The sequence below is a fragment of the Arachis hypogaea genome, chromosome 1, assembly GCF_003086295.3.
Source record: "Arachis hypogaea cultivar Tifrunner chromosome 1, arahy.Tifrunner.gnm2.J5K5, whole genome shotgun sequence".
Taxonomy (NCBI): domain Eukaryota; kingdom Viridiplantae; phylum Streptophyta; class Magnoliopsida; order Fabales; family Fabaceae; genus Arachis; species Arachis hypogaea.
Genome location: NC_092036.1, coordinates 74,380,917 through 74,389,598, shown reverse-complemented (window position 1 = coordinate 74,389,598; position 8,682 = coordinate 74,380,917). Strand labels below are relative to the sequence as shown.

The following is an 8,682-nucleotide window of genomic DNA, read 5'->3' as shown; positions in this document are numbered from 1 at the left end:
TACTTTCTTGTTAAGAAAGGTTCAATCTTTAAATGCTAGAATCATATCTTTTAGTTTCTTGTTAGTCAAGTAATTAATTTTAATTTTAAAAATCAAATCTTTTTAATTTCTTTTTCAAATCTTTTTCAAAACAAATCTCAATCATATCTTTTCAATTATATATTTTTTCAAAATCAATTTCAAAAATCTTTTCTAACTCCCTATCTTTTCAAAATTGATTTTCAAATATTTTTCAACTAACTAATTGACTTTTTGTTTGTTTTACTATTTCTTATCTTTTTCAAAACCACGTAACTACTTTCCTCTCTCTAATCTTCGAAAATTACCTCCCTCTTTTCCAAAAATCTTTTTTTAACTAATTGTTTCAAATTTTAATTTTATTCCTTTTTATAAATTCGAATTTTAACTTTAATTTAAATTAAAAACAAAAATATTTCTCTTTTATTTTAGTTAATTTTCGAAAACTCCCCTCTCTCATCTTCTTCTATTTATTTATTTATCTACTAACACTTCTCTTCTACTCAAAATTCGAACCCTCTTCTCACCTCTATCTGTGTTTGAATTTTTCTCCTCCTTCTTCTATTCTTTTCTTCTTCTACTCACATAAAGGAATCTCTATACTATGACATAGAAGAATCCTCTTTCTTTTCTGTTTTCTTCTTTTTCATATGAGTAGGAGTAAGGACAAGGACATTCTTGTTGAAGCAGATCCTGAACCTAAAAGGACTCTGAAGAAGACGCTAAGAGAAGCTAAAGCACAACAATCCAGAGAAAACCTTACAGAGAATCTCGAAAAAGAAAGAGACATGGCCGAACCCAATAACAATGGTGGAGGCGCAAGGAGGATGCTTGGTGATTATACTACACCTACTTCCAATTTTTATGGAAGAAGCATCTCAATCCCTGCCGTTGGAACAAATAATTTTGAGCTGAAGCCTCAACTAGTTGCTCTAATGCAATAGAACTGCAAGTTTCATGGACTTTCATCAGAAGATCCCTATCAGTTTTTAACTAAGTTCTTGCAGATCTGTGACACTGTTAAGACTAATGGAGTAGATCCTGAAGTCTACAGGCTCAAGCTTTTCCCTTTTGCTGTAAGAGACAGGGCTAGAACATGGTTGGACTCACAACCTAAAGATAGCCTGGACTCTTGGGATAAGCTGGTCACAGCCTTCTTGGCCAAGTTCTTTCCTCCTCAAAAGCTGAGCAAGCTTAGAGTGGATGTTCAAACCTTCAAGCAAAAAGATGGTGAATCCCTCTATGAAGCTTGGGAAAGATACAAGCAGTTGACCAAAAAGTGTCCTTCTGACATGCTTTCAGAGTGGACCATTTTGAATATATTCTATGATGGTCTATCTGAGTTCTCCAAGATATCACTGGACCATTTTACAGGTGGATCCATTCACCTAAAGAAAACTCCTGCAGAAGCTCAAGAACTCATTGACATGGTTGCAAATAACCAGTTTATGTACACTTCTGAAAGGAATCCTGTGAGTAATGGGACACCTCAGAGGAAGGGAGTTCTTGAAATTGATGCTCTGAATGCCATATTGGCTCAGAACAAAATGTTGACTCAGTAAGTCAACATGATTTCTCAGAGTCTGAATGGATTGTAAAATGCATCCAACAGTACTAAAGAAGCATCTTCTGAAGAAGAAGCTTATGATCCTAAGAACCCTGCAATGGCAGAGGTGAATTACATGGGTGAAGCCTATGGAAACACCTATAATCCCTCATGGAGAAATCATCCAAATTTCTCATAGAAGGATCAACAAAAGCCCCAACAAGGCTTTAATAATGGTGGAAGAAATAGGTTTAGCAATAGCAAGCCTTTTCCATCATCTTCTCAGCAATAAACAGAGAATTCTGAGTAGAGCCCCTCTAGCTTAGCAAACATAGTCTCTGATCTATCTAAGGCCACTCTAGGTTTTATGAATAAAACAAGGTCCTCCATTAAAAATTTGGAGGCACAAGTGGGCTAGCTGAGTAAAAGAGTCACTGAAATTCCTCCTAGTACTCTCCCAAGCAATACAGAAGAGAATCCAAAAAGGGAGTGCAAGGCCATTGATATAATCAAAATAGCCGAATCCAAAGAGGAAGGGGAAGATGTGAATCCCAATAAGAAAGACCTCTTGGGACGTCTCCTGGACAGAAAGGAGTTCCCTATTAAGGACCTAAAGGAATCTGAGGCTCATATAGAGACCATAGAGATTCCATTAAACTTCCTTCTGCCATTCATGAGCTCTGAGAACTATTCTTCCTCTGAAGAAGATGAAGATGTAACTGAAGAGCAAGTTGCTTAATATCTAGGAGCCATCATGAAGCTGAATGCCAAGTTGTTTGGTAATGAGACTTGGGAAGATGAACCTCCCTTACTCATTAGTGAACTAAATACATGGGTTCAGTAAACTTTACCTCAAAAGAAACAAGATCCTGGTAAATTCTTAATACCCTGTACCATAGACACCATGACCTTTGAAAAGGCTCTGTGTGACCTGGGGTCAGGTATAAATCTTATGCCACTCTCTGTAATGGAGAAACTGGGGATTTTTGAGGTACAAGCTGCAAGAATCTCATTAGAGATGGCAGACAAGTCAATAAAACAAGCTTATGGAATGATAGAGGACGTGTTAGTGAAGGTTAAAGACCTTTACATCCCTGCTGATTTCATAATCCTAGACACTGGGAAGGATGAGGATGAATGCATCATCCTTGGAAGACCCTTCCTGGCCACAGCAGGAGCTGTGATTGATGTTGATAGAGGAGAGCTAGTCCTTCAATTAAATGGAGACTACCTTGTGTTTAAAGCTCAAGGATCTTCCTCTGCAACCATGGAGAGGAACCATGAAAAGCTTCTCTCAATATAGAGTCAAATAAAGCCCCCACAATCAAACACTAAGTTTGGTGTTGGGAGGCCACAACCAAACTCTAAATTTGGTGTTGAGAAGCCCCCACATTCAAGCTCTAAGTTTGGTGTTGGGAGACCCTCATCATGCTCTGAACATTTGTGAAGTTCCATGAGAGCTCACTGTCAAGCTATTGACATTAAAGAAGCGCTTATTGGGAGGCAACACAATTTTTATTTATCTATATTTTTATTGTTATTTCATATTTTATTAGGTTTACGATCATGTGGAGTCACAAAACAATTGCAAAAATTAAAAACAGAATCAAAAACAGCAGAAGAAAAAGCACACCCTGGAGGAAGAGCTGTCTGGCATTTAAACGCAAAAACAAGCATTTGTCTGGCGTTTAACGCCAAAAACAAGCACCAATCTGGCATTTAACGCTAGAAACAAGCATCGAGTTGGCGTTAAACGCCAGAAACAGGCTACATTTGGGTGTTTAATGCCAGAAACAAGCTGTAGTCTGGCGTTAAACGCCAGGATTGCATACAGAGGGCATTTTACATGCCTAATTGGTGCATGGATGATAAATCCTTGACACCTCAGGATCTGTGGATCCCACAGGATCACCTCAAGATCTGTGGACCCCACAGGATCCCCACCTACCCCATTTCTCTCTTCTTCACACAATCCAATAGCATTATAACCCTCACCAATTACCTCAATCTCTCTTTCCTATTACCCCTTCACCAATCACATCCATCCAGTCTTCCCCAAAAACCCCACCTACCTTCAAATTCAAAATCTCTTTCCCACCCAAACCCACCCTAAATGACCGAACCCAAACCCCTCTCCCTCCACTATATAAACCCCTCAATCCTTCTTCATTTTCATACAACACAACCCTCTCTTCTCCCCTTTAGCCGAATACACACCTCTCTCTCTCTCTCCTCCATATCCTCTTCTTCTTCTTCTTCTATTCTTTCTTCTTTTGCTCGAGGGCGAGCAACATTCTAAGTTTGGTGTGGTAAAAGATGAGAATTAAAATATAGCATTTTAAGGTCAAATAAGCATGTTTTCAACCATGAGGCAAAATTAGGAAGGAAACACAAAACCATGCATTTTATATGAATAAGTGTGGAAAATATTGATAAAACCCCCTAAATTCTACACAGGATAAACCACAAAATTGGGGTTTATCAATGTGCGTACGCATAAGTCCCTGCGCGTGACTTCATTAAAATGTCATGTGGTTCACAATTTTGGGGCTTTCTTGGCCCAATTTTTGGAAGGCTGAAGCTGGTTTGAGGTGCTATATGAAGGGGACATCAACACATATCAAAACATTATTTTAGGACACACTTTAGAGCTCACTTAGACATAGGAAAACACATAATTAAGAGTAGGAGTAGTGTAGTGTAGAAAATGCCCTCTTAGGGTTTTTAATTAGGGTTCATTGTAGCATTTTATAGTTTCAAGTTTGATCTTGGATTTTGCTTGTCTTCATTGTAAGTACTCTTCAATTTTCTCTTTAATTACAATACTTTTGCTATTTTGTTTTATGGTTCAAGTCATTTTGTTAATATATGCAATTTAGCTTTCTTAAATCTTTTGTTTATGAATTTGATGTTTTATGATTCTTATTTGTTTAATTGAATGTTTATGGTTGATTTTGTGAATAGTTGTTATAGTTTTCATTTTTCTTTGTAATTTTCTATGTTTTGGTTTTATGCCCACCAAGTGTTTGTGAGAATACCACTTGGTAATTTTGAGTAGCTTTTCATACCTTGGCTTGGGAAATGAGTTCCTAGGATACTAGAGTTATAATGTCTGTCATTTAGTGGTAATTCTTGGATAGTTAGTTGACTATTGTTTCCATTGACGCTAGCTTTTTACTAAGAAATTAGTAAGTTAGCTAGGACTTATGGATTAAGGTCAATTATGCTTGCGTGACTTACTCCTCGATGTTAGGGGTTGACGAAGCGAGATTGACTCATCATAGTTGCCATAGTTGTGGTTATGATGATGATAGGATTCCTTAATTCTCATTCCCAAGTCAAGGCTCTTTTATGCATTTATAGCATTTTCACTAAGTTTTGATCTTATTTCCTTTTTACTTGAATTAATTTCAATTTTGATCTCTTCTTAGTTCTTTCATTCCTTAGTTCTTTTAATTTTCTGTTTTATACTTGAAAAACCCCTTTTCTTCGCAACCAAGAGTATTGACACCTTAATTGCAATTCCTAGGGAGACGACATGAGGTTTAATTAATCTCGATTATTTTTAATTTGAAAATTAAACTTTGATTGAGAGTTAGTTGTTGGTTTAGACTATACTTGCAACGAGATTCTATTTTGTGAAATTCTAGACCAACACTAATTCTCGCATCAACAGCCCCTATAGCATGATCACTGGCATTGCACATTAGCTCAAATGGTAAATCCTAGTTGGGAGGGGCTATGATGGGTGTAGAAACAAGCTTTGCTTTTAGAGTTTCAAAGGCATGCAAGCAATTATTGTCAAAATGAAAATGAGTATCAGCAATCAAGAGGTTGCTCAATGGTTTTGCAATTTTAGAAAAGTCATTTATGAAGCTCTTGTAAAATCTTGCATGTCCTAAGAAACTCCTTATTGACTTAACATTAGTCGAAGGTGGTAATTTTTCAATCACCTCCACTTTAGCTTTATCAACTTCTGTTCCTTTGTTTGAAATTCGATGACCAAGAACAATACCTTCAGTTACCAAAAAGTGGCATTTTTCTCAATTTAGAACAAGATTTATTTCTTGACACCGTTTTAAGACGAAGGATAGATGCTTAAGGCAAGAATTAAAAGAATCACCAAAAACAGAGAAGTCATCTATAAATACCTCAATGAACTTTTCAACTATGTCTGAGAAAATAGAAAGCATACACCTCTGAAAATCGCTGGGGCATTATAGAGTCCAAACGGCATCCTCCGATAAGCAAATACTCCAAAAGAACAAGTGAAAACCGTCTTCTCCTGATCTTGAGGGTCTACAGCAATCTGATTATAGTCAGAGTATTCAACTAGAAAGCAGTAAAAAGCATGACCGGCTAACCTCTCAAGCATATGATCAATGAAATGTAGGGGAAAGTGATCATTGCGTGTAGCATTGTTGAGTCTTCTGTAGTCAATACACATTCACCACCCTGTGATGGTTCTTATGGGAATGAGCTCTTTTTTATCATTCTGAATCACTGTCATTCCTCATTTCTTAGGAACCACTTGTACAGGGCTTACGCATTGGCTGTTAGAAATAGGGTAGAAGATCTTGGCTTCTGATGCATGAAATTGTGATCATCAACAATGGCGCCAAAAACTTGGTAGTGCTCTCAAATGTGAATCACACTTTGTCATAACTCCACACAACTAACCAGCAAGTGCACTGGGTCATCCAAGAACCTTACGAGAGTAAGGGTCAATCCCACGGAGATTGTTGGTATGAAGCAAGCTATGGTCATCTTGTAAATCTCAGTTAGGCGGATTCAAATGGTTTATAATGGTTTTCGAAAATAATAATAAATAAAGCATAAAATAGAGATAGAAATACTTATGTAACTCCTTGGTGAAAATTTTAGATAAACGTATGGAGATGCTGTGTTCCTTTTTGAATCGCTGCTTTCCTACTGCTTTCATCCAATCTTTTTTACTCCTTCCCATGGCAAGTTGTATGTAGGGCATCACCGTTGTCAATGGCTACATCCCATCCTCTCAGTGAAAATGGTCCAAATGCTCTGTCACAGCACGGCTAATCATCTGTCGGTTCTCGATCATGTCGGAATAGAATCCATTGATTCTTTTGCGTTTGTCATCACGCCCAACAATCGCGAGTTTGAAGCTCGTTACAGTCATTCAATCCCTGAATCCCACTCGGAATACCACAGACAAGGTTTAGACTTTCCAGATTCTCACGAATGGCCGCCAAAGGATTCTAGCTTATACCACAAAGATTCTGATCAAGGAATCCAAGAGATATGCACTTGGTCTGAGGTAGAACGGAAGTGGTTGTCAATCATGTGTTCATAGGTGAGAATAATGATGAGTGTCATGGATAATCACATTCATCATGTTGAAGTACAACGAATATCATAGAATAGGAATAAGTTGAATTGAATAGAAAATAGTAGTAATTGCATTAAAACTCGAGGTACAGCAGAGCTCCACACCCTTAATCTATGGTGTGTAGAAACTCCACCGTGGAAAATACATAAGTCATCAAGGTCCAGGCATGGCTGAATGGCTAGCCCCCAAGATGTGGTCAAAAGACAAAAACCCAGATATCACCTAGTACAATAGTTAAAAGTTCTATTTATACTAAACTAGCTACTAGGGTTTACAGAAATAAGTCTAAGTGTAGAAATCCACTTCCGGGGCCCACTTTGGTGTGTGCTTGGGCTGAGCTTGAGCTTTACACGTGCAGAGGCTTCTCTTGGAGTTAAACGCCAAGTTGTAACGTGTTTTTGGCATTTAACTCTAGTTTGTGACGTGTTTCTGGCGGTTTACTCTAGAATGCAACATGGAACTGGCGTTGAATGCCAGTTTTTGTCATCTAAGCTCGAACAAAGTATAGACTATTATATATTTCCGGAAAGCTCTGGATGTCTACTTTCCAACGCCGCTAAGAGTGTGCTATTTGGAGTTCTGTAGCTCCAGAAAATCCATTTTGAGTGCAGGGAGGTCAGAATCCAACAGCATCAGCAGTCCTTTGTCAGCCTGAATCAGAGTTTTGCTCAGGTCCCTCAATTTCAGCCATAAAATACCCAAAATCACAGAAAAACACACAAACTCATAGTAAAGTCTAGAAATATGAATTTACCATAAAAATTAATTAAAACATCCCTAAAAGTAGCTAGATCCTACTAAAAACTACCTAAAAATAATGCCAAAAAGTGTATAAATTATTCGCTCATCACAACACCAAACTTAAATTGTTGCTTGTCCCCAAACAACTGAAAATCAAATAGGATAAAAAGAAGAGAATATACTATAAATCCCAAAATATCAATGAATATTAGTTCTAATTAGATGAGCGGGACTTGTAGCTTTTTGATTCCGAACAGTTTTGGCATCTCACTTTATCCTTTGAAGTTTAGAATGATTGGCATCTTATGAGCGGATAATTTATACGCTTTTTGGCATTGTTTTTAGTATGTTTTAGTTAGTTTTTATTATATTTTTATTAGTTTTTATTTAAAATTCACTTTTCTGGACTTTACTATGAGTTTGTGTGTTTTTCTGTGATTTCAGATATTTTTGGTTGAAATTGAGGGACCTGAGCAAAAATCTGATTCAGAGGCTGAAAAGGACTGCAGATGCTGTTGGATTCAGACCTCCCTACACTCAAAGTAGATTTTTTGCAGCTACAGAAAGCCAATTGGCACGATCTCAATTGCGTTGGAAAGTAGACATCCTGGGCTTTCCAGCAATACATAATAGTCCATACTTTGCTAGAGATTTGATGGCCCAAATAGGCGTTCCAAGTCAGCTCAAGAATTCTGGTGTTAAACGCCGGAACTGGCACAAAAGTGGGAGTTAAACGCCCAAACTGGCACAAAAGCTGGCGTTTAACTCCAAGAAAAGTCTCTACACATGGAAGCTTCAATGCTCAGTCCAAACACACACCAAGTGGGCTTGGAAGTGGATTTTTACGTCATTTACTCATTTTTGCAAACCCTAAGCTACTAGTTCTCTGTAAATAGGACCTTCTGCTATTATATTTTCATCTTTGGATCACTTTAGATCTTCGGGTCATCTTTGGACGTCTAGTTCTTAGATCACAGGGGCTGGCCTCTCGGCCATGCCTAGACCTTGT

At 37.7% G+C, this 8,682-nt stretch overlaps 1 non-coding gene across 1 annotated transcript; it reads right to left on the bottom strand.

Annotated features, from left to right (window-relative positions):
* Positions 1–1,208: 1,208 nt before the first annotated feature.
* On the bottom strand, positions 1,209–1,316 carry LOC112715705 (small nucleolar RNA R71). Its single transcript, XR_003159914.1, has one exon. It is a non-coding gene; the product is annotated as a small nucleolar RNA R71 (small nucleolar RNA).
* Positions 1,317–8,682: the final 7,366 nt, after the last annotated feature.